Source organism: Tamandua tetradactyla, chromosome 4, assembly GCF_023851605.1.
Source record: "Tamandua tetradactyla isolate mTamTet1 chromosome 4, mTamTet1.pri, whole genome shotgun sequence".
Taxonomy (NCBI): domain Eukaryota; kingdom Metazoa; phylum Chordata; class Mammalia; order Pilosa; family Myrmecophagidae; genus Tamandua; species Tamandua tetradactyla.
Window position 1 is genome coordinate 65,698,595 of NC_135330.1, and position 24,868 is coordinate 65,723,462.

At 48.7% G+C, this 24,868-nt stretch overlaps 1 long non-coding RNA gene across 2 annotated transcripts in view; it reads right to left on the bottom strand.

Moving 5' to 3' along the window:
- LOC143680989 (uncharacterized) overlaps nucleotides 1–24,868 on the bottom strand; it is a 61,650-nt gene that overhangs the window by 16,718 nt on the left and 20,064 nt on the right. Inside the window, exon 4 of one of the 2 annotated variants that reach the window (XR_013174283.1) lies at nucleotides 1–8,174. This exon is cut by the window's left edge and continues 16,718 nt beyond it. This is a non-coding gene — a long non-coding RNA (uncharacterized LOC143680989). Of the gene's footprint in view, nucleotides 23,290–24,868 lie in introns of both variants that reach the window. The other variant, XR_013174282.1, reaches the window with a different exon arrangement.

Here is a 24,868-nt window from a genome sequence, read left to right on the forward strand (position 1 = left end):
AACAAGCCCTGCCGCATTTTTGCTTTAAGATCCTAAATCTCAAGGGTCTACAGAGCCCTGTTGAGTTACCTAGTGTTGCCCCCATCCCGATGCCCGGCAACGGCATCTTGTACTGCCCAGTCCTCCCTTAAAATGACCCTAGCCAAAGGATCGGCTCAGAGCCCTGACGAGCTGTTTTTGCTGCTTTTGTGTTGACAGAACATCCCGGCCACTCGGCTGAGAGCTCCATCTCCCGGCTCACGATACACTGACTCATCTTCCAAAGAGGAAAAAAACAAGAAAGCAGCCATCACCAGGGTCCCCACTGCTGTCGATGACGACTCATTGGCTGTCGTCACTTTCTGCTCTACGGCCCCAGAATTGGCGACAAGGGGCTTCAGGGTGCTCAGCTCCCCTCTCATGGGATGCAGCGTCATCAGGACCCAGGCAGCCACGGCCGGCATTCAGAAAAAAAGGGATACTAACCTGGCATCCAAATGCTCCCAGTAAGGCTTACCGGTTAACCCTCACTCTGCCACCACCACTGTCCTCAAACAACGTCCACTCCGCATTTTCCTGATGCAGAAGTTAATATTTACTCCAGGTGGGGAAGAGGTGGGCTTGGGCACGTACTGCTCATGCTTATGACACTTAAGACATACAAGCTCCTCCCCCCCTCTTCCTTCTCTAGCCACTTGCTATATTCCTTTTTTTTGTCCCCAGTGAACAACTGGGCAAGGAGGAGAGAAATGCATCAAAATCTCGAGAACTTATTTGTCTGGCAGTAAATTAGACATTTCTGGGTAATAGGTCGTATGGCTCTGCCACACTGACTGAGGTTGCCAGGATTGAGAGAAGTTAAATGACTTCTCTCAAATCACCCAGCTAAGAACAGGCAGGGCCAAGATGCAAACCTAGGTCTGTCCAACTCCAACGTCTATGCTCACAGCCCTCTACTGTGCTGTCGCCACTGGCTTCTGTGTTCTCCAGCTTATTCTGCTCCAAAGACGCTACAATGCATCCCACGTCCACCTCCTCTTCCAGGACGGAGGCAACTAGGCTAACGGGAGTTTTTTAATCCATCAATTTCAGCTACTAAAAAGCCATCATCTTGAGTGAACTTGGCCGCAAAGAAGGAGAGTTAATGAGATGTTCGGATGGCACTGGAACAGGTAGGTGACCCAGGCTCTGGACAGAAGATGAACCACCAGAGTCCCAGATGCCATTAGGGACTTATGAAATTCCTAAGACACATTTTGGGGACCTACTGTATAATAGGCAGATGCTGAGCCTTCAGAGAGGGAAAAAAAACACACAAGGGCTTTGAGACACCAGGATTCTAATCCTGATTACCGACCAAGGGATGGGGACCCTCTTTCGCAGGGTTGCAGGAAGGGATAAATGAAGTAACCGCCATCAGAGAACGTAACTTATTACCTGGCAACCAGAAGGCACCAAACAGGTATTTGCTTTCTTTCTTCTTTCCCAAGCCTCTTGGAGCTCACAATCTCATCAGTGATATAAGACTTACCAAGAACCATAACACAAGAAAAGCTTCCAAAAAGAGGGACAAGGGGTAGGGGAGTGTGGCCGAAGGGTGCAGGGATGTCTATGAGGACGGTTCTCGCCAGGGTAATCAGGAAAGGCTCCTGGAGGACGGTGGGCTGCCACAGGTGGAGGTGCCGTGGAGAGGAGGTGTGAAAAGCAGCTTTCGTAGAAACAGAGAAAGATGGGAAAAGCACGATAAAGTCAGTCACCCAGTTCTGTTGGAAAACAAGATCCATCTAAAGAAACCGAGAGAGCGAAGACTCTACAGGAAAGCAAAGGTCGGACACAGACAGCCTTGAATATCATCCTGAAGGAAAGGGATCTTATTCTGGAAATGATGAGAGACCATTTTAAATTTCTGAGCAAGAAAGACAAGATGGCCGCAGTACGCAGAAGGGACTGGAGAGAAGAGGGACGGGCAGCAGGGAGCCTCACTAGAGGACTACAGCTGGGACTGGCAGTGGGGTTAGAGGAAAAACCCAGTCAAGAGGCAGGGCCATCTGAGCAGGTCTTCAGAACTGCCATGGACTGCACACCCAGTCCCTGTGGGAACACTGCTGGTCACACAGCCCACTTAGAGGACACACACCACAGGTCCGACACGTCTGAGATGAGCTGCCATGGCTCTGCCTCCACTCCCCCCCACACACTCAGCTCTTCCCTGAACTGCCTTAAGCCCCGGGCTGACGAGAGTGTGGGATACCAGGCCTTCGGTTAGCAAAGCAGGGCCCCAGGTCGTGGAAGTCTTTCAGGGAAGCCTCTTACCTGAACCCCACCCAGGGCTGTGCCCGAGGGTGGGACTGGGCGGTCCTGCCCCTGGGGCCTCCCCTCACTGCGGCAGCCACCACTGGGCCCGCCTCTGCTGCGCTTTTGCCCCCCCTCCTCCGTCACAGCCCCCGCCCCCCGCCCACTCTGCGGAACTGGCACAGCAGGACCAGAAAAACCAACGCCACCATGTCGGAGACCAACAGAAATACTTCCAAAATGGCAGCTGTTGAAAGGAGTCTGAAAATATGACAATCCCACCCAGGGAGAGGGAAGCCACTGACCAGATGAGTGAAGCGTCAAACACCTCTCAACCAGGCCCCCACACCTTTCTTTACTCTCACAACGATCACATCTTTTCCTTCAGAAACTTCCCTCTCAAAGATGAGAGGACAGGAGGAAAAGAAGGGCACCAATCCCATCCTCCAGGGACACCCCTGGGGGACCATCGTGACGCAGGGCATCGGAAGGGCATCTGTGTTCCACACCCCGAGATGGACAGCAAGTCATGTCTGTCCTCAAACCTAGCTCCCATCATTAACTAGGCAAGAGCTGCCCTCCAAGGGAGCAGAATCTCTCACTGCTTCCCAGCGAGACCCTCCCCAACTCTATGGACCCCGGGAAGTGGGGTGGTGGAGTGGAAAGGAAGGGCCGGGACGGCACATGCAGAGCCCTCCCTTATGTAACCAGAAGGGTGGTGCTCGTCCTAGGCCGGAGACCCGGGGCGCATTGCGCTTCCACATACGCAGTCATGGCCGGGGGCCGCTGGGCATGCGCAGGACTCCAGAAACCCCCTCCCCACAAATGTGAGACCTGCAAAAAGCACAGGCTGGGGATTTGGGGACCCCAGTTTTTCTCAGGCCTCCCTCCTTCAGCCGGAGGTGAACAGCCAGCTGCCCTAGTTTTAATCTCACTCTCGTCTTTCCCCAGACGGATGGAGCCTTTCTCACCTGGGACCTCCAAACCTCTCAGCACCCACTGACTTTTCTGGAAATCCTACCCAAGATGCAGTTTCTGATCAATTTCTTGAGGTTGATTCCTCATCCTCACCTTTCCAAGCACCAAGCAGCAGCAGCTTCCAGAAGGCAGGTCCTTCCCATCCTGGGCTCGGCTCACGACTGGCTCCTGGGGGCCTCTGGACAGGCCGGACGTCAATGCAAATCTCTGGTCCCCGGGGAGTAGCCCAGAGTCAGCAGGAAGCCCGGGGTGGTGGCAGCAGCCGCACTCCCCTACCTTGCCCGTTCGTTTCCAGGGGAGCCAAGAATTATTTTGCCGCAACACTGAGAGGTGTGGCTGATTGGAAAATTCCCTTTTCTGACACCAAACTAAAGGATACAAATATTTTCCTCCAATTTGGTCAAACCCCTGCGCACCTATCTCCCCAAACCGCCCCCTCCTTACCCTCCAAAGAAAGTTTGCAGAGCCCTGGGCTCGTCTTCCTTAAAGTGCCTGAAATAGGAAAAGGCACAGGAAGAGGCTTCTACTGGTCAGTCAAAAGCAGACACAGACACAAGCATACGCACACCCCTAAAGAGATTTTAGAAAGCTGCTGGGCTTCTCCCCCCTCCCCTTTAAGCAAGTGAAATGCAAATTCAGATTTGATACCCTGCCCTCAGCCAATCAAAAAAAGGTTTTCACCTGCCACTGGCCCACCCACCAATCGGAGGAAGTGTCTGGAGTGAGAGCCCTCCCCTGGCCAATGGAAGGCCAGCTCAGTCACTTAGTTAATGATGCAGCAGTACAGGGAAGGCCATCACATGTGAACTGGAAGGGTGCCAACATGGAGACACAGAGAGCGCAAGGTAAACAACTTTCCAAAGCCAAAAGGATGACATTTAATCTCCAAATGCTAGCTTCCCTTCTCAGCTCATCCTTAACCCCTCTCAGCTGGCCCCTCAAGCCCCGGGAGCCTCACTACCTGTCCCTCCAGAGCTCCTAACAAGATGCAACAGTGACTGCGTCACCAGTCACCACTTTTCCCAACTACGCAGTGACAAACCCACCGCCTTCACCCTACTCTTCGCAGCCCACACCCCGTCCCATCCACCGGCACCCCACCATAGCCTGGCTCTGAGGGCCAAACATTTAAATAAGGCAACCCCCGGGAAACCATCCCTCCTGCCTTCCTTTCGGCTCTTTGCCTCCTCACTCCCTACCTTCTACCACAGGAATTGCGTGGACAGACAGATGCTGACATCCAAATAAGCTGGAAAACCTGTCTGTCTGTCTGTTTGTCCACCGGTGGGACATGGGGTAAAGGCTGGGAGGTCAGGTGGGAAGCCCGGGACGGTTCATTCCTCTCTCCACTACCCTGGTCAGGCTCGAGCAGCTGACACTAAGAGAAAAGAAATTAAAGTGGCAAAAATCCTCCTTCAGAGAATTAAAAAAATAGCAAAAAGCGAGAAAGAAGGTGAGAAAGACAGAGCACCCACATACGCAGAGACATCGCCCCTGATCCCAGCAAATACGTACGTGGGGGAAGAAGGGGGTTACGCCATCAAGTCCTGAAGCCCATCGGACCACCCACCGTCGCCTGCGCAGACCCAAATCTCTGTCCAGCCGTAAGGTGCCGCAATCCCGAATGTTCCAGAATTCGGTCCCGTTAAACCTTCCACCGTCGCCCCACAACCTCTTGGTCCCACCCCTGCCCCCACCACCACCCCACGTCCTCCCCACGGGAACCACCCGTGCCACCTTGCGTGTCATCTCCTTAACCTGGGCTACCCAGAGGCCTCTGGCCCCCGACAGATTTCTGAAAGCTTGGCAAGTGAGCTGGCAGAACCTGGTGCCCGGTGTTGCTATGACTTGTTTCTTGATTTCTCTCTCTCTCTCTCTCTCTCTGCTGCAGCACGGCTGTTGCTAGCAGACCTATCGACGGAGCTCTCTCTCTCTCTCTCTCTGAGCTCTGTGACGCAGATCTAAATTCTCCAGTCTGCTCCTTGTGTTGCAAGAGCAGAACTGCAGCTTTTCCCCTGGAGAGCCGGAGGGCAGTGCCAAGGCTGGTCAAACAAGGCAAAATAAAAGTTGGGCCCACAGTCTTACTTCTTCGGCCACACTTTTCAGCCGGCCCGTATTTTTCCCTGCGCCTCGCTGCTCTGGGGTTTCGTGGTTCTAGTCCCCATAGGCTCCCTCCTTCCCTGAGGGCCTCCCAGATACAAGACTAGCTTAACTCTCTGAGTGACAGCCCCCGGAGCCCAGGCACGGCTGTCCCATCCCAAAGGTTGCATCACCTTTTCTTAAGCCATCTGGAAAAAAAAAATGGTCCTCACCCTGAGACCACCATCTCATTTCTGATGCAGACAAGTTCAGAATAACAACCGTGGCTGATTTTTTAAATGTTTTTGCTTTTTTGGCCAGAAACCAGGGCCTTTTTCTCCCTGGAATTTCCTAAGGACAAAAACCATAATTAAAACATTGCCTGCTTACCCCGTGAATGAGAGCCCTCTATCAGGGGCAGGAATTTCGGAAACCAAACTGAACTGCAGCCCTAAGAATCCAGAACAAAACTCGTCTGGATCTCCATGCTTCCAGGGCTCAGAAATTTAGTTCCTAGGTATACACTCCAGTCACTTCTCAAAAGGCACTGAGGCCACTCAGTCCCAGAGATTCAGGTTGCTGAGTCATTTGTTCCCAAGAAGATCCTTCTGACAACATGAAAAGCAGCAAAACAGAGAGAAAGCCAAGCCCGGACCTGAAGCAACCAATGACTGAGTTGTTCTCCCCGGGGTGGGCAGCCAAGTAAGATGAGCATCCACCAACCCTCCTCGCCTGTGCCCCTAAGACAGTAACACATGGACATCTGCACACCTGGGGTGGGGGGGTGCGGGGGCGAGCAATGTTCTGGAGATTTATTGGGACTGCTTTTGCATGCTGACAGGTCTCTGCTGAGGCAGAGCATATAGCTTTCAACATTTTCCTGCCCCCAGAACCAAAAACGTTTCTGAGAACGACTCAGATGTGAATTCAATGGTCCCTGTGTATACCCAGACACACCCAGGGAGTCTAGGGTTCTCACACAGCGATAGCAAAAGAACACAGACCCACAAAGATTTCTGACAATCAGTGCACCACGTGAGCCTAGAGGACTGACTCAAGTTAAGTTCAGGTCCCAGGGCCATTTCCTCATACACTATATCACATCAAGAACGCTGCAAATTCCAGGGAGATAGCATGAGAAAAAGAAGCCAGGCAGCCACCTGATACCGTATCCCGCTTCCCCAGTAGCGCTCTTCAAGCAACGACTCTGGGCCAAGGTTTCACCCAGCAGAAAGAAGGACCACTTGGAAGACAACCATGGCACCACGCGGTTTCAAAAGAAGTTCAGAGCATCTGTGCCAAGCTCCCAGCAGGGGGGAAAATGCTTCGAATTCACACCTTCTGGGCTCCAGGGTAGAGCACGCCAATAAAGAAGTTACCTACTGGTCTGACGACCAAAGGAATGTGTTCTTGATGGACTACAGCAAGTCCCCCGGAAAGGTCCTCTGCCTACTTAAATCCCATTTGCCGTCGTTTCCTTCTCCATGGAAGAAAAACATGCCTAAGTTCATGTTAGGACATTCCTGATTTATCCAAGAGCCCAGGATCAAATAAACAAAGGGCTTTGAGCTCTGCCAGGGAGCCTCCTACCTCAGGAGGGAGAACTGGAGGGAAGTAGATCTCGGGCCAAGGTTGGCCCATCACCCTGTGAACTCGGTGAATGACGTGGCTGCTCACTGCCATGGCGATGGAGGTGTCACGGGTGGGTGGCAGTGAGAGGGAAGAGGCAAGTAAGTCACGAGCCAGAGAGAGAGCAAGGTAGGGTCCGAAGAGGGACACACACGGCCACGGAATTTATGGAGAGCGGCTGGCGGTGGCATACAACCACAGCAAAACTGAGCTGAAGAACATGCAAGGGAAAGGTTCTGTCTCAGGGCCCCAGACAGATCATCTCTGACTCGCGAACTGGGCTGATGACACCATATTTTGTTAGGCTTTGCTTCATTTCACTTTTCATCTATATCTGCATGCTTTTTCTTCCCAACACCTACCCCCCTCTTCCTCTTTTCACAATTTTACCAAGATTAAAATAGTCATTTTCGGTATCTCAGCCCAATTCTAGGTCTTCCTTCTATTAACCTGATTTTGCATGCAAGTGAGAACAGAAAAACCCGAATGGGATGACCAGGAAGCAGAAATGAATTCAGTTCCAAAAACATGGGAGGATGTTTACTTAGCAAGCATGCTGGAGCCTATGAGGAAGCAGTTTTACAGGGTACTGTGTGCAGTGTTTCATTTCAGGGGGTAAAGACAACTTTGGAGCGAAAAGCAGGTGCTGGCTCCCTCCATCCACCTTCCGAGGACTGGGGAGGCTGGAAAAGGGCAAACTTGAAAATATTGGGCTTTAGCTCAATATTTAGCCTAGGAGGTCACTGGCTCCCTTTAGCCTCTCTGGAGCCACAGGCCTCCCGAACTGAACAAACTCTGCAGACATCGCGAGTTCTCAATGGCCTCTGACTGATCTGGGTCAAAACTCCGAAATGCCAACGACAAAGAATTGTTTTTTCTTTAAAGGGAATGAACTGAACTTTTACCCAACTCTCATCCAGGGTTTGGAATGCAAGCACTCTGTAATTGCCACAAACTCGAGTCTGGCGGTCATCAACCAGGAAAGCAAGTTTAGGGCAGGTCTCTCATTTCCTCATTAGGGCCTACTCTATACTTATGGGATTTTTAATCATGAAAGTTTCTGTCAAGACAAGGGAGCTGTGGAGGGGACTGATTCCAAACTTTATACAGGTATCCACAAGCTCGAGTGGGTGTTCTAGATGAATCAGGCAGCAATCCCGTCTCAGGTAGAACTGACAGGTCCACGTCCCCAGTGAGCTGGTATTTCTGTTTACTCCCTAGGAGAGAGGCAGATAACTGGCACTTAGTGACTCGGGAGGTCTATCATTTATTAAGCATTTACTAAGTGCTAAGCCAACAAAAAGCACAGAAGCATAAGACACCGGCCATCACCTCAAAGGCACACACAATCTAGTTGGGTACGCTATAAGCATTCCTAAATTTGAAAAGACTGAGATTTTGTTCAAAGTTGGAGTACATTTCCCCATCGGGATAATATTAAGCATACTGGTTGGGTTCCTAGGTTAGCCCACAAAAAAAGCCTATTTTATCTACTTCAAGACGTCACAAATTCAAGTGCCCTCAGGGACCAGGCAGGTAAGGAAGGAGTAGGGAGGAGATGTGCCAAGTGGAAGGACATGCCAATCCTCATGGGCAGCCCCTCTCAGCTCTGCCTGGTCGGCGCCATATGGGAACAGACCCAAAGAGCCTAGATTGTCCAGTTTTTCAGGAGAAGCCGGAAATCAAGATTTATTACGTTAAACTTTTGATTTTTAAACACTGTCAACATTCTTTTAAAAATCAAAACAAACCAGCAGAGCTTCCAGTTTGTTTTCTCTGTCATGCTAGGTTCAAAATACAATACCGATCCAATGGAAAAAATGGGAGCAAGTACTGCCAGAATGAGGAAGAAAATAAAATAAACAAACAAAGAAGAATACAACTGAAGAGAAAAACTTTACTGCAGATGCTACTATGTGAGGAACAGAATGGTATAAGGGAATGGCCAAGAGGGAAGTTTATACCTTCAGGTCAGTAGTTTCCTATCAGCCCCATGCTGAGAGCTGCAGGTGTGTGTGTGTGTGTGGGGGGGGGTGGATTATCAAAATTAAAATACACGATACCATTAAAATGGAAAAAGATTTGTACCCCACCCTGACCCATGGGAAGGACAGGAAGAGTCAGTCCACTACACTGGGCCCCTCTCCCCCTTGAGAGCTGCTGCTCTGGACATCCTCAAAGGGCCAGCTCAGGGTTTTGGGGCCAGGACTGGAAGAGATTATCGTTACCCAGCCGCGCATCCAAGGAAGAGGCGCCTCCACAAACACTACAACCAAGCTGCGATCTACTCTACTTGATTCATCTCTCATGTCACCTATGGAGAATTAGACAACTCGAAAGTAAACGAGCTGAACCCTCTCTCTCTAGGTAACTTCTAGCCTCTGCAGCCCCAAAGAATAAGCATGTTCCCCAAAGAATTGGAGATATTTTAGCATAGCTTTTACAGTATTAAATTTTTAGGTTAAACAAGGAGGCGACAAAAGGAAAATGAAAAGGGAAGAAGAGAAAGAAGCCGGAGAGAAATAGTCTTAAGACAGCTGATCAATAGTTTAAAAAGCCAAGGAAAGGAGAAAGGCCACATATGTGTTCGTGGGAAAGGAGGCACCTGTGGCAGACAAACAGCTGAGCGAGAAAGACATAGGACAGGAAGGGCACAGGGTCCACAGAGAAAACGACAAGAGCCACCAGACTAGACAGTTCCCAAGGCCAGCCACCAGGTTGTGCCAATGATCCAGGACAAATTGGTTAAAATCTGGAACGGGGAGAAGAAAACTGTACAGCTCACGATTTTTACGTATGGACGTTCTTTTGCCCATTTAGCAGGGATGGGTCCTTTTTTTTTTACAGGTTTGTTGGAGTTCTTTATACATTCTGGATACAAATCCATTTGCCAGTTATAAGTACCGCATGGATTGTCTCCACTCTGCTTGCCTTTTCTCTTACACTGCTGTCTTTCAATGATCCGAAATTCCTAATTTTAATGTAGTCCAGCTCATCAATCTTTCCCTTGATAGTTGGTACTTTCTGTGTCCTGTTTAGGACATGTTTAGCTGTCCCAAGATTATGAGGATATTCTCCTATATTACCTTCCAGATGAAATTTTATTTTGTTTCAATTTTCACATTTAGATTGATGATCTACCTAGAATCTATTTTTGTATATGGCACGAGGTAGTGGTTGAGAGTCATATTTTTTCATGTCACTATCCAGTTGACCCTGCACAGTTTATCAAAACTATTCCCCACTGCTCAGTAGGGCCACCTTTGTCATAAATTAGATGTCCAGAAATGTAGAGGTCTTTTTCGAGGCTCCTTGATCCATTCCTTTGATCAGAAATAAGAGAGACAAATAGGTCTATTGTTATGAGTACAGAGCACTAATCTTAAATCGGATGCTTTTAACATGAGGATTTGTCTACAAATAAAGTTTAGAAAAATATAAATGGAAGAGTCGATAGTGCGATCCATAAAAGAGGAAAGAGCATTAGGACAAACTGAGCTCAGTGTGGATCAGCAGTGCCTGAGAGGAGGGGCCTAGTCTAGGCGTCTCCAAAAGAACATGATGAGCAAGAGTAGACAAAGAAAAGCATCACAAGTTAAGGAAGGGGAGAGCACAAAGAAAGGGACAGAAGTAAAAATTCGTCTCGTTTTTTGGAGACTACAACTATTGATGAAGAGGACAGATTCCTACTGTTCCACAGATAATTGCATTCAAAGCCTATTATGATTTGGCTGAGTGACCCAGGACAAGTTACTCAGCCTCTCTGAGCCTCAGTTTCCTCATTTGCAATATGAGAATAACCATTCTCACTGAGCTGCAAAAAGTAAATGAGTTAATTTATGTATATCGCTTAATATAGAGCCTAGCTCTGTAAGTGTTCAAAAATGTTGGTTGCTATCACCGTCGTTATTAGTGATAACATGGAGACTGGTCAAACTGTTAGAGCAATCTTGCCATTCAACAAACATTTATTGAGTACATACCACTAAACAAAGACAGTACATGTAATGATTAAAAACTGAAGACTCTAAAATGACGCAGATTTGAATCAGAAGACTGATGCAGCCTCTTCGTTACTTATATAAACTTGAACAAGTCACAAACTTTCTAAGTTTCTAGTTTCATCCACACCTCACAGAATTTTTGTGAGAATATCATCGGATCCAATAAGCCATCAGCACAATGCTCAACACAAAGCTCAATTAAAGCCGGCTACCACTGTGACGATGACTCTGCAAGGTACCATCCCAGGCAATGGAGAAAAGACCTACTATCATCAGGTGGAAAGATCTGGCTACCTGGTATCCTTACGTCTTTCATCCAAGTACTAGTCAGGTACCACTATGCCTTGCTTTTTATCTTAACAAGACTAAGTAGGCAGATCAGGTGCATTCAAAGCGCTATGTCCAAAGACAGAGAAGGGCTTAGAGTAAGAAGGCTGGAGAAGCAGAGTGAAAGCCAAGTTACTTGGACAGTTCGGTACTTGGTAAGGAAGAGATGAACTTCTAATCTCAGACACTTCAAGAAGAAATATAAATACAGACACTACAAATATATATAATCACAAATACTCTGAAAATGTGCTGAGTTGGGGGGACTATCAAAAATGGTCCTTGTAGATTAGCTGTCCGAAGGCAACTGTGAACAAAAGGCCCCCAAAGTAATGTGATGCTAAGAGCTCAGAGCAATGATAATTGCTGTAGTCAGTCTTCAGCCATAAGGACCACATCTTGTCAGTCTGCTGGGGAAACTACCCTGGAGCCCCCAAGGAGGTTTTCCCATTAGACACCCAGACCAAGCAGCCAAGGCACACACCCAAGCTGCTGAGCTGAAAGGAAAAAGGCCCAGCAGTGATAACAGGCACTCCAAGGGCACAACGCAGCACGAGATGCCAAGTGAAAAACTGAGAGTCGAGGGCTGGGGACAGCCTGTGCTGGAGGGTAGGCCCAGGCTGAAGTGAGATGTGGACGGCGACATGGACAGGGAAACCAAGCCAGAGCCAGGCAAAGGACAGTGAGTGGCCTGGCAGACATCAGCTCTGAGAATGCAGGACTCACCAGGATGAAGAAGCATGAACGAAGGCAAAAAATGTCCTAAGTTTGCGGCATGAATGGAAGCAAGCACCATCACCAACAGGGACTATGCCTGACAGCACTAAGGAAAGGGGCCAAGTTTGTTTTCAGAGTATGGTCAGGACTGGGAAGGTAGATTTTGCCACCAACATGCCCTGCTTGTTAGTAGATGGTTTCTCCCAGGCAGACTGAGTTAGTATGTCTCCGGGCCATAAATCCAGGCTCCAACGTGTCCTGCTCAGGCTGGCTCCCATCACCTCCTGGGAAAGTGAAGGAGGCCAACACACAGCTATCTCGTCCCAGGCTACTGATCATTAAACCCAAGCTCCCACCCCAGAAGGCTCATGGCTCAGCCCCACACAAAACCTAGCCTGGCAAGGGGACCAGCACCTGCTTTCTGACGAAGGGCTGAAAGAACATGGCCACTCCACCAGCCACGTGGCAAAGCTGCTAGACCAGGGGCTTCCAGCTCTGTCCAACAAAGCAGGGGGGCAAAGTCTTCTTGGGCCTCAGGGAGTAACCCAACACACCTCTTGGCTGGAGGCTCTTGAAATCCTGGCCCTGACAACGGATGGAAATAACTTCCAGAGAGATGGAGTGTGGTGCAGCCACGTGGCTGGGCCACGTGAGTGGACTTAGGAGAGCACTACCCTATCCCTGCCCAGAAACACCTTGGAACCTGCAGTCCAGGCCAGGCCGGGGGTGGGGGAGGGGAGTGCTGTCTTGGCCAGATGCCGTCCAGGCACAGGCTGCTGCACTTTGAGGTGGCTGCTGCTCTTGGTGTGCCTTCTCCTCCTAAAGGAGGGAAGCTCTGGGCAGAAGATGTCTCTAGGGTTCTTAGAACCTGAGCAACTAATGACTCATGGGGTTTTACTGACCTCTGCGTGACCACACGAGCTTAGCACCCTGTGACTAAAAAATGGAGTTTCTGCCCCGGAACAAACTATGGCTTTCCTTCGCTGAGTCAGATCTAGACCACAGGAATCTGACAGACAAGTAGGACAGAGGGTTCCCCAAACAACTCTGACTTGAGCTTTTATTTCTGAACTGCTTTATTCCCCATACAGAGGCATGTCTGTACCCGCAGCCTGACATGAGAGAAGAGGAAAAAGACAGGACACAGTTCGAGTTTTCAGTAAAGGGCCAGCCATAGCGTGAGCTGGAGCAGAAATGAGACCTCCAGGGCCAACCACCCCATCTGAGGTCTGGGGGCACTCTAAAAGGGCATATTTAACATTGTATTCTTTTACAATACCTGGAATACATTTTCATACTGTTTTCCTATTATGAACCTTACCATAAACAAAGGTCTGCAAAATCTTCTTTGATGATATGAATTGCCGTTTCTGCATACAGACAGGTTAAGTGGAGAGGGGCTACTGACCAGAATCTTCTGGGGTGAGAGGCAGTCATGACTGCCTTGTTTATTGAGGGAAGGTGCTGGAACAATACTCCTCTGGAGAGCCCAGCTCTCTGAAGCCCTCTGGGACCAGCAGATGGCCGTTACTCTCAGGTTGGGATCTAGTACAGGCCTCTGAAACCAAAGCTCTTTCCCCAAAAGCAAGCAGCAACAATGGCTGGGCCATTAAAAAGCAAAAGGCGATACTTACAAGTTTGCTCTAATGCCATATAAACCTGATTTGGGGTGGGAGGTATTCCCCATCCCTTTCTAACACCCTCTCTTCCAAAACCTTCAGAGCCTTCAGAGGCCAGGGTGGGCAGAAAGAACGGGCAGGAGTGCCCTACAGAAAGAATCGGTCATGTATTAATTTAAAGCAAAACAGAACACAGACACACGTGCCTAGGCCTGTTTGTCCCAGGCACAGAGCAAGGCACTCTTCGGAGGCCTCTATCCTTGACCCGCAGGGACTCTCCCAGTCACCAGTTTGGTCAATTGGGTACGCAGGATACTAAGAGGACGGCTGGCTCAAACCCACCCTCACAACTCAAACAGGATGACAAGAGCTCTGCCACCCCTCCAGGCCGAGGTCCCTGGATATCCATTTCTGCCCTTCTGGAGAGTCAGGGCTACCAGGAGAACACAGTGGGGGCACACAGAGATGTTGACAGGGAAAAGCAGCACATGGCCGGTGGTTCCCAGAGCCCGGAGCCCCTAGGGGGTCAGGGTACAGGAAGGAAGGACATGAGACAAGACTGGGGCTCCCCAGTTCAGTTCTCCTATCAGCCGATGGAACCCCTGCTCGCAGAGCTCCTTTCACTGGCCTCACAGTCAGTCAAAAGCCTCCAAAACCATGTCACCCCGAGAGCAGTAACCACTATTACTACCCTGAACCCAACACAGAGTCTCCCAACCCCATTCAAATGGCCTGCCAGCTGGAGTTTTTAGAATCCTGGTGCTGTAGGGCACCCTGGAGAACATCTGGGCACCTTTCACCCAATAAAAGGAGGGTCAGCCCTGAGGTCAAGTTCAACAGGTGAGGGTCTGGGTGGGTCACTTCATCTCTCGGCCTAAACTTCTCATCTATAAAGGAGGGGCTAATAAGCTAATTGCACCTCTTCACAATGCTATATAGGTAAAGCACGTAATAACAATCCCACGGCAAATATTCAGCAAGCGGTAATAATTGCTACTGGTTCTTATCATGAGCATCCCTCAGTGATGGTCATCCAGCTTACGTACAAACACTGTGGCACCCGCCAAAGAAGCTCACAACTTCACAGGGCCATCTTCCCTTCCTCGCTTTCTTCACATCGCAAATGGCTGGGAAGTTTTTCATCACTCTGTACTGACCTCTGCCTTCCTGTCACTGCTACCCACTGGCCCCCGTGCTGCCCTCTGGAGTGCCGCAGTGTAAGTCTGATTCCTACTTCACATGGTGGCCCTTTAAATACACAATCCATGCCCAGCAAACCCTCTCCCAAATCCTTCCCTCTCCAGGGTACGTATTCCCATTTTCAACCATTCTTCATACGACAGCAGTTCTCTCCCATACATGTTCTAACTCAACATTTTCCTTCCTAATTGGGATCAAGAACTGAGACAACACCCCAAAGTATGACCTGACAGTCCAAAGTATAGCAAAACTATTACTCCCAGCAGAATCTTCCTTCCCCAAGGGTTTCTCCCTCTCTCTTGCTTAGTCCATCCCTGTGGATGCTCCTACTTCTCCAGTCCCATCCCAACCCTTAACATACCACATTTAAAACCTTATTAGGGGGCGGGCCACGGTGGCTCAGCAGGCAAGAATGCTCGCCTGCCATGCCAGAGGACCCTGGTTCAACTCCCGGTGCCTGCCCATGTTAAAAAAAAAAAAAAAAAACCCTTATTAGGGTGTCTTCTTCAGGAGTCCCTTAGTTTTGACGGTAGAAATATAACAATAAGCCTTTGATGCATTATTCCTATAAGCAAAACACTAAGCCAGATACTTTTGCATATATTCTCTCCATCAGTCTGCTCAATTTCTTCTAGATGGGACTCTGACCCTGTCCTGCCTGATTCCGAGGCTCACCTGCTCCTTTTTCTGAGTGCTCACTGCACGGATCCTTTCCACCCAGCCAAAATCAAGTAGCTCGAAGGAGCTTTTATACCGATGTCACCAGGCTATTATCCGAGACCCACGATCTCTACTACAGCAAGCAGCATGTCTACCTTTCATCTCCTCTCCTTCCCAGGTGACAGAGATGGCAATCCTGCAGGCCACACACTGGTGACAACAGTCCCTCCCTTCTCCAAGGGCAGCAACACTTAAAACCCTGAGCTACTATTCGGAACCTGATAATAATACGCTGTCAATATCTCATGTCACAGGTGCTCATCCAGTGCCTCCAATTAGAGTCTAAGATTCTCAAAAATGGGGCCAGGCAGTTGGGAAGTAATGCAAACTGAGTGCAGGGTTTCTGTTTGAGGTGAAGGGAGAGTAATAGTAATGGATGTTGGTGAGGGAACTACAACACTGTGTATATGATTAATGCCAAGGTTTGTATGCCTGGGAGGGGCTGGGATGGAAAGTTTTATGTTGTATATATGTTTCCACAAGGAAGGGAGAGAGGAAAGGAGGGATACTAAAGAGATAATGAAATTTAAGTATAATCCATAATACTGGACTATGAATGGAGGAGAAAAGGCTCAAAGGACTATTATTGGGAATAAGAAAAAAACTGGAATATAGAATGTAATCTTTACATCAACATTAATTTTTCTGAACTTGGTAACTGCACTTCAGGTGTCTATATAAGTGAATATCCCTGTTCACAGGAAATGTACACGGAAACACTGTGTTCAAGCAGCATGATGGGTGCAACTTGTTCTCAGATTGTTCAGAAAACAGAAAGAGCAGTAGAGATAGACTGATGAGAAAGAATGATAAAGCAAAGGTGGCAAAATGTTAGAAATGGTGGATCTGTGTATTTGTGGGGAGGGGTAGGTTGGAACTTTCTGCATGTAGTTTGCATTACTTTTACAACTGTCCTCTAAATTTGAAATAATTTCAAAATAAAAAGTTAAATGAAAAGAAAAAGGGTCATTTATTAATTAAAAGGCAAGCTTTAGAATTTTTTTTTTTTTACTTTTCCCAAAGCTAAACAAAAAAAGTTCCATAGGGGATACCCAATCAATGCTTGCTGATTAGCTGATCAAGCTAGATTAGGCCTCCCTGTCAACACGTCCACTCCCAAGTCTTGCAGAAACACACGAGAAACAGGGTTCACTTAATCCCAGTTCCTTCCCTGTCCACATTTTTCCTTTGAGGTTTCTGCTAGGCTCTCCTCTTTTTGATTCATTCTTGTCAAATATGAATTGACTCTTCTTACTCTGGCTTTTGAATAGAGTCCCCAAGCAAATATCAAGGGACATCCAACCTTTTTTGCTGTCACGAGTATCAGCAATCTCCTTACTTTCTGGCTGGAACATGGTCAGGACAGTTCACTCTGGCCTAAAAATAGTACAACCCCCAACTTTTAACCTTGGAGATCTTTTATGTGGTTTCCTTTTCCTTGCAACCCCATATGAGGTTGAGAATGGAGAAGATAAAAACGAGCTGTTCCCCATTTCACAGGTGGGAAGGCCCATGTCAAACCTCATCCTCTCCCAGAGAATCAAAGACCAGTGCTTCTAAGAGCAACCCATGACTACAAACTATAGACCTCAACTAAAGAGTAGACCGCAGTCCTCACCATAAGCGTAGCAGGAGAGAAGAAGCAAAGCAGTGGCAGCTGCGGCCCTTAGGAAGCATGTGGAAAGATGGAACCTTTCCTTGCCTCCAGGCACCTGCGCCCTGAGGTGCTGCAATTCTTACTGTTATTCAGAAAAGAGGCAGGCAACCCCCTCCACCTTGGTGACTAGCTCCAGGGGATTTTCCTGCTATTTGATGTACTCCAAGCAGTGCTCACAAACAGGGTGCTTCTGAGTTGCAAAAAATGGTGACTGCACAAGGGAAGGCAAGGCCTGAGGTCTTTCGGAGGCTGTTCTAGTCCTGGGTCCAGCCTACCAAGGACCTCCTGAGTCTTTGAAGTACTGGCAATACCCGGGACAATCTCGGCCACACAGTGTTTGTTGAGGCTGCTGTTCAATCCAGGACAGGAGAGGAAAGAGAATCACAATTAAATATAAGATATGGTTCATAACCAAAGGAGCTTCTAAAATAGCTCCCAGCACTAACATGATTTGGGAACAGTTATAAAACAGCCTAACCACAAGGAAACTTCGCATGGACGTGGAATGCGTCTTCCACCCCTTTCTACCACCATGTATGGCACATTCATTTCCAGGAATTGTCCGCCAGATAATAGACAAATAACACAGGAATCTAAACACAGCACAAATGCTTTGGGGCCTGCTTCTAAATATCCTAGATTCCAGTCTGTACCTCTCAATTTTGGACTCAGAAAATGCTCAGATGCTTCTGATTGACCACTTTCTACCTCTAGGCTAGACCCAGAGTGATTGCACACCGCCTCTGTTCCAAAAATACATCAATGTAGCACAGCAAGTCTCCTTCCCATCCCCACGCCCACCCCCAATTCTTGGCTCCCCAATCTCCTTTTACACTCTCACACACAAAACCAAGTAACAAGTTTAAAAATGGCAGGGACTCTTTCTGAGTAAACTTTGCACCTCGGCCAAGACGATGAAGCCAAGCTTCCCTCTGGAACGAGTCCCTCCCCTGCTCAGGCCCAGGTTGGAATCTGGCCAGCTGACCTCTGTGACACAGCCGCCCCCCTTAGGCCCACAGGGGAATTTGCGTAGAGGATGCCTCCTTCTAAATCCTCGTTGAGTCCCCCAGTCCTGACCCCCAGCTTTTGGGAGATGAGGAACAGAAGCCGAGTTTCCATTTGGCTGAGAGCCTTTCGTAGTGGTTGAGCTTCCTACACCCAGGTCCCACAGACCCACCAGACACATCTGCCCCCCTCATCCCCCCTCCTGAGGGAGTCTCTGTGTAAGGCCAAGCCCCAAACTAGGATCCCCCTGGCCTTTCTTAGGCCCAACAATGCATCATCCTCTTCAAGAACATTAGCCTCAGGCTGCATTAAGCACCCAGCACTTGTCAGGCCTGGTGCTGGGAATTCTGCAGGCATCACAGCTCACTCAGACCTTACAACTGCAGTATACAGTCTGCCCTGCTGTTAACTCCACTCGACAAGTCAGGAACTAAATTGCAGAGAGGGTTCACTAACATGTCCAAGGATACACTGCCAGTAAGTCGATTCAAAGCCTCAGACTCAAAGGCCCAGACCCTTAGCCACTGTGCCATATATGCTAACCACCTCCCTTCCTCTTTTACAAAACTCCCTCCCACCTCCTCTCTTGTATAAATAAAGGCTGCACTAACCATGTGTCTTTAAAAAAACTAAAAAGCCAAGCACATTTGTTTTTTCTTGCAAGTAAATATTTTTTTCAACAGATTTTTACTATGGACTCATTTGAATGGGGTACAATGTAGATAAAACTCCTTCTAGTTTACAGGGTATTTTTATGACAAACCATACTATTTCATCCCCAGTGAAATCATGTGAAGCATATATAATTATTCCCATTTTACAGATAAGCAAATGAGAAAAGCTAGAACTTGGGTCAAAGGACTCAGCCAGCCAGTGGCAGAGCAACCCACTGAACCCCCCAAACTCCAAACACTGAATCCTCTGCTGTGGGCGCCATTGGGAGGGCCCTGGGGCTGGGCGCACTGTCAGAAGGACTCGGGGTGTACTGGCTGGGCACCCCAGGCACGTTGATTCACCTCCACTTGTCTCCGTTTCTTCATCCATAAAACAGTGCTAATACCAACTACCACACATGGTTATCGTGAGGCTTAAGTGAGATAATATATGCAAAGCACTTAGCACACTGCTCTGTGTAAACACTCAATAAATGGCAGTGACTGTTATTGCATTCACGGCTGGGGCAGGAACTGGGACACTGCTTTTGCTCTCAGGGGGCCCGTGGCAGTGGAGACCGGATACAAGATTGTGCACACAGTAGGCATTTCACACAGCTTCACTAAGAGCAACGTCCTCATCCCAAACGCTCTACCTCACAACAGGGCAGGATTCCCGGGGCCAGGATGCGGCTCTACAGCCACAAGCACTGTCAAGACGCCGCGTGTACCCAGGAAGAACACGTTGCGGGGCCGACAAAGACGCACAAGAAGGCTGCGCAGTGGCCACGCAAGATGGCTGCTGCCGCGCCTCCCTGGGCGGGGTCCGTCTCTTCTCCACATCCTGCCTCACGCCACCCTCCCCTGGGGCTCCAGGTCTCCGCTCCCAGGGCTTGGGAACATGCTTGTCCTTGGTGAGAAGAGCAAATAAAAGCGCATGGCCTACTTCCAGCAGCCTTGCTGTTTCTCACTTAAAGATTAAAATAATAAACACACACATGCGCGCGCGCGCGCGCACACACACACACACACACACACACACACACACACACACAGGCTGGAGGGGGGTGATTAAGTGGCATAGGAGCTGCGACACAAGGACTCACGCCGCACAGGGCTGTGGTAACCTGGCAACCTACGAAAGGTGTGTCAGAGTGAGTGGGACACAAATAGACAAGTACCAGCGCTGGATGGGGGAGAAGGTCACAATGTGCTGGCCTGGTTCCCGCGGAGCTGCGAAGGGAGGGGGAGCAGATTCAGCACCGCCTGCCCACACAGTTTGCAGCTACTGGCTGTGTGTCCCCGACAACCTCCTAACCTCTCTTTTTGCCAATCTTTTTTTGTTTTTTTTTCTTTTTGGCCAATCTACTCTAGAGACCTCTACCAGGCCCTTCCTGAAATTCTGGCTCAACACATCCCTCCCCTGCTCTTAAACCTTCCACGGTTCTCCAGTGTTCCTACGCATTCTCCTAACATTCAAGGCTCTCCAGCATCTGGTTGCGATCTGCCCCTCCAATCTCCATGTTCACTATTCTCCCACTACTGTAACCCCCTGATCCTGCCTAACTGCATCACTTAATACCTTTCCATAGGGTGAGTCTGCCCCCCGCACCGTGATCTAAATCCTTGAGGTCGCTCTTTTAGCACATAATTATGGAAAGCCTGCCAAGTACCAGGCACCAGTCTAGGCACTGAGGCTACAGAACTACTTACGACACACATCTTGCCCATAGAGCCAAACAAGCCCACGAATAATAACACCTGTGATAACACAGGAATTACAGACAGCACTCACTATGAGCCAGATGCTATTTTAAGCACATTACAGGCTCATTTAATCCTCTCAGTACTCTTACACTGTTGGTACAATTATCAGCTCCATTTTATAGATGAGGAAACTGAGGCATAGCAAAGGTGACGTAAAATTTACCCTAAGTGAGGATGAAACTTCTCTGGACATCCCTGGGAGAGATGCTGGTGTGGGCTCTGAGTTCCAGCACGGTGGTCGGAGGAGACCACAGCCAGAGAGCCAAACCCTGGATGACCTGGACACAGCATCCTCTCTCTTCTCCCCAAACAGAATATCCTGGAAGTGGGGACTTCCCAAACTGAAAACAGTTGCTTAGAGAGGGTTGGTAAAATATCAGCCAAAGGAAGAAAGAAGGAAGCAGAGAGGGAAGCACAGAGGGAATGTGTGTTCATGAAACAGCCACTGTCTTAGCATGAGGCAAAGCTAAACTCAAACTATCAGCAAATCTACTCACCAATCTCCATTGTACCCAAGCCTCTTGTGGGAGGAACTTAACCCAAGATCTGTCTGGAGCTCAGCGGAGGCTCTAGTGTCCTTCCTCTGGCACCTGCTGGGGAGGTGACTCTCTGGGGTGTCTCACAGGGTCTCTTCCTTCCATTTTTGTGTGACTGTAGCCTCTGCAACTCCCAGAGAATGAAAACCCATTGCCCGTACCAGCCAAACCACCCCTGCACTCGTGCCAGGCAACCCTTCACTACGGAAGCACAGGAGTCTGAGAAAGCCAGTGCAACTCAGCATCACAGGCAGGCATTGGGACTGGCAACCCCAGCCTGGCGCATCTCTTCACGGTGCTGCCCTCCTGCCCAATGGGACCATGCTGTGTGAGGAGAGGGTCGCAATCTCAGGGTCAGGCACCGCATATGGTTCAAGAAGGGGCTGGTTGTTCTTAGTAAGTCCAACCTGGAGAGCTTTTCCTACTCTTTTTCTTCTCACCTCACAGCTGAAATCCCACCCAGGGAATCACTGCGCTCCAAACCGGCCAGGAGGACAGTCTCTATCCTGTTGCAGGAACCAACAAGAAGGGACCGGGCAGAGGGGCCTCTTCTCTTCTGCCAGCAATCCCGTGGCTCTTCCTGAAAACTGGCTGGAATACAGGCTCTCTCTGTTTCGTAAAGAGCTGAATTCCCAGGACCTAGAATAGTGACTCGTGTATTATAGGCACTCAGTAAACACTTGCTGAATGCACTCTCAAGCCCATTTTAGAGATAAGAACAGTTAAGTATATTTCCCAAAATGATGCAGCTAGTGTGTGGCAGAACCAAGAGCCAGGGCTTACCAGGTACAAATGGGTGTTAAATAAAATACTCACTTAACACAAGTATTTACTAAGTACCTGACACAGATCAGATTCTCAGGACACTGATGATGAGCCCCACCATCAAAAACCTTTACTACGGCCTGGTAGCGGGGAGCACAAAGAGAAGGTCTTTCTTTAAATGGCCTCAACTACCACTTTGGAAGCATGATAATTATAGGTACACACACACGCACACACAGAATATATAGGTAAATTAATACGTAAATATTTGACATCTGTATATGATAAATGCCGTGTGTATGCAAATATCTTATATATGTAAATTTTTTTAAAGCTCAACTCTAGGCAAGTATGTGGGAGACCAACGATTGACACAGTTAATAAAAGCAACAGGAACCTGCAAGTTCCTAGGGGCAAAGAGGCTCCATGAAGGGGTGGACCCTGAGGGGGACTGAAGAATCCAAAACCTTCGATAAGAATGGAAGGAGCACAGGCAACTTGAATTACAGGAAGCAGAGCCGGGCAGAGAGAGGGAGCAATTCGCAGAGGAATTTGGCCCAAGTTTTTCTTCTTTCTTTTTTTGAAAATTTATACCTTTGCTTTTAATTGTCTCATATTCTGTGCCGCTGGGTAACATTCTGTTTGAAGGAAATGTTGTATTGCAATAAAATATATATGTATTTTTGAAAACCCTTGTTCAAATTCAATCTTGTTATCCTATAGATGGGAAAGCAGAATTGCCCAAGGTCCCAGAGCTAGCTCGTGCAGAACCGGGAACAGACCCCAGGTCTCTCGACTCCCCATGAGTTTGTCCAGGCCACTATTAAATTTTACATGGCATACAGGAAGTGGGATAGAGAAGTCAGGCTGTTGCAGTGCCTGAGTGCCACCAGGGGCCGGGTCTCAGTGTTCTGAACTGCAAAATGAGGGGTTCTCAGGGCCCCTCTCAGACATACATGCCAACAACTTGGACATAACCTGGGCATTCAAGCCTCCCCAGCAGATATCTCCCTTCCCGCTGGAGAGGCCACAGGGCTTTTCTGTTGGAAGTCATGGGTTGTTTGTTGGTTTTTACCTGTTTGGCTTGTTTTGACTTGAGAAAGGAGCTAATCCTTCTGGCAAACTTGGAAATAAAGCAGGGCAGGAATGCCCTCCCTGCAGAAGCGGGGGTAGCTGGCTCCAACAGGGGGAAACCGGATCTAGGAATCCAATTGGTCAGCAGCTGACCTCTCTGCTCTGGCCTCCCGTGGCTCCTGCACATCCCACTGGGGCCTGCTTCCCTTAAGACTGCAGGCTCTGGAGTCAGACTGGTTCAAATTCCACCTCTGCCTCTGCCTGATCTCTCAGAATCAGTTTCTTTATCTGTCAAAGATAACAATTATCCCACAGAGTTATTGTGAGGTTTAAATGGCTTAACACAAAGAAAACACTTAGAAGAGCACCTAGAACACAGTTACAGCTCTGTCAATTTAGCTAGAATTATTATTTGATTGGATACCATAAGGTTCCCTGAATCCTGCCTCTTAGGTTCGGTGCCAGACTTAGGGTGCATACAAGGGAACTTGCTGTGGAGCTGGATAACTGCGGAGCCAGAGATACAGGTACAAGCCTGCGGAGATCCAAAGCCTCCTTCAGACTCCTGGCTTTCCTTTCAGCACCTCAGAATTCAAGGTAGGTAGGGTGAGGCCTCATGCTTTCCACTTCTGCTAGGAAAGCCCGGATACTCAGAAACTGCTAAGGTCTCTGGCCTTTCCCACTGGGACTTTCTGCCTTGGCTCAGGCATGGGTGGCCGGCACCTGATTCTCTCCGTGGAGTATCCCTGTTCTGCACACTTGTGTCCTTCGTTAGCATCCTGTGGGGATGCTCTAGGCATTTTCCCTGAAATAAACAGCTCCCAGGCATCCCAGATTTGGGGAAGTTAGCTGCATATAACCTTTAACAGTCTTTTCTGAATATTTTCTTGAGATTTGGCGTCAACCTTGGGGTGGTACATAAGAACTCACTAAACTGCTGTTTTCAGGAGGGGCTATGTCTGAAAGTATAGACCTGCCTGCACCTTGGGCAGAGTATCAACAGCTCTGCATTTGTAAGGAAGTAGCAGAGAATGAGATGCAGGCGAAAGGGATATCCACTTTCTCAGTCTTCAGCCCAATATCTGCCCAGATTCTGAGAAAAGGACGTCACGTCTTTAAGATTCAGGTGTGCCTAGAAACAGCCCAGGGTCAAATCTGACGTTCGAGAAGATCTCAACCTTTGTGTCTTTATAACTCAGCATCTAGCATGAGGTGTGGCCCTCAGCTGGAGCTCAACAAATACTGGCTAATCTGAATGCAGGCTCTGATTCTCCAGCACATGACTTAGAAACAGCCACACTTACATTTGAGCCAGGTGTGTCTGTCAAATGCAGCCAGCTCTTTACAACCATCAGTGCCCATGTTAGAATATTCTACCAATACTCAGAGGGCAAAGGGTTGTCCTGTGATTCTTTGGGGTCTAGGAATTAAAAATATGCCCGTTGAGTTAGGTTACTGGGTATTTAGATGTAGTTTACTTAAGCTTCCTGATCGTCATATCTTGATCACCTAACTTTAAAAGGGAGGAAACAATAGAGGTGCTAATCGTATTTCCCACTTTCCCCACATAACCTCTGCCGCATCGTTCTTGCCTCTTTGTTGTCTCCGTGCATTCTCATCCTGTCCAGCAAGTCCTCTACTGTCTCCCTGCTTCCTCCACTTGAGGTGCTCTTCTCGTTCTGCTTTATAGGGCAGATCCCAACCCTACTTCCAGGACACACTGAAGTTCGGGACTTCCATGACGCATTAAAATGATCTGTGCTACAGGAATCTGCTAGTCCTACTGCCTCACGGCTTAGCATTTAATAGCTCTGGCTGTATCAGATGTGTTTCCCACGATCTTGAGTTCTGGCCCTGTACTATCTCG